Source organism: Schistocerca cancellata, chromosome 8 (genome assembly GCF_023864275.1).
Source record: "Schistocerca cancellata isolate TAMUIC-IGC-003103 chromosome 8, iqSchCanc2.1, whole genome shotgun sequence".
Lineage (NCBI taxonomy): Eukaryota > Metazoa > Arthropoda > Insecta > Orthoptera > Acrididae > Schistocerca > Schistocerca cancellata.
Window position 1 is genome coordinate 202,919,178 of NC_064633.1, and position 1,637 is coordinate 202,920,814.

Here is a 1,637-nt window from a genome sequence, read left to right on the forward strand (position 1 = left end):
ATGCTGTATAGAGAGGTGACTAACGTAAGTTTGTTGGAGTTCCGACGAAGTGTCGTATTAGCTCTACTGACGTCGCCAGTAATGGGTAAACCTCGAGGGCCCATGCCAAAATCCAGGAAAGGTGTACCAAATGATATCCCCAGAGCCGGCTGCTGTGGCCGAGTGGTTCTAGGCGCTACATTCTGGAACCGTACGACCGCTACGGTCGCAGGTTCGAATCCTGCCTCGGGTATGGATGTGTGTGATGTCCTTAGGTTAGTTAGGTTTAAGTAGTTCTAAGTTCTAGGTGACTGATGACCTCAGGCGTTAAGTCCCATAGTGCTGAGAGCCATTTGAACCATTTTTTTGATATCCCCAGAGATAATGTTGGAGACTTCGTGGACAAAATTCTAACTCAGAGGAGATGTAAAAATTGTGGAAACTGCACAAAATTTTTTTATGTAAAATGTAATGTTGTTCTCTACTCACATTCTTGTTTTTTGCAATATCACAAATAAATATTGTGCAAAATACAGAACATATCGCTGATATAACGTGATGTTCGACTTAGTCCAGTTTTTTTTGTTTTCCCAATACCATTAATGATTGAATTATAAATTGGAAAAACAGGAATGTATCAATTATTATGAATAAAAATAGGTTTAACATTGTTTTCTTGTTACATAAAAAATTAAATTGTATTGTTGAACTGTAAATGTTAATGCCCAATGTATGTTTTATCATATTCGAAATAAAGCAACGTAAAAATTAAAAAATAACATTTTACACATTCATACAAGCTGCTACTCTTAAAAGAACTACTTTGACTTAATTGCGTCAAAATTAAAAACAAAAACTAGTTTTGGACATTAATGGGTTAAACAAAGCTTTAATAAACTACAGAATATTGGTGGATTGCTGAGTCGAAAAGGAAAGGAAACTCTTGGGTTTACTGATAGCTAAACTTACAAGGGCTAGACAAAATTATGGAAACACCTCGAGAAATGCATGCTTCAATATTGGAGATGCTAGCCAAGCCTGCAGATGGCCGTGTTGTATTTGACCACGAACGGCCACCGTGCAATCTTCTCAGTGCGTTCATAACGGTCAGTCACGGTCAGAACTGTCGGTATTGTTGCGAAAGCATTGTGTTCAATCTAAGTAAATTCGGACGTCGATAAACTGTTTGTTCCCGAATGTTGGGTGCTTCCGAAATCAATGGCACCGATGTGTTTGACGAATCAAGAGGCACACTATCGCAGATTCGGCAACGGCCTTGCCGCAGTCGATACACCGGTTCCCGTGAGATCACCGAAGTTAAGCGCTGTCGGGCGTGGTCGGCACTTGGATGGGTGACCATCCAGGCCACCATGCACTGTTGCCATTCTTCGGGGTGCACTCAGCCTCGTGATGCCAACTGAGGAGCTAATCGACCGAACAATAGCGTCTTCCGTCAAGAATACCATCATTACCACCAGGAGAACGGTGTGCTGACCTCGAGCCCCTCCTGTCCGCATCCTCCATTGAGGATGTCGCGGCGGTCGGATGGTACCGGTAGGCCACTCGTTGGCTCAAGACAGAGTGCTTTTTTTTACACTATCGTAGATTTATGCTGGACTCAGGGAAAGTGGAAAAACAACATCTGCTGAGTCACAAGG

General features: G+C 42.3%; 1 pseudogene; it reads left to right on the forward strand.

Moving 5' to 3' along the window:
- Nucleotides 1–1,245: 1,245 nt before the first annotated feature.
- Nucleotides 1,246–1,363, forward strand: LOC126095971 (5S ribosomal RNA; annotated as a pseudogene).
- Nucleotides 1,364–1,637: the final 274 nt, after the last annotated feature.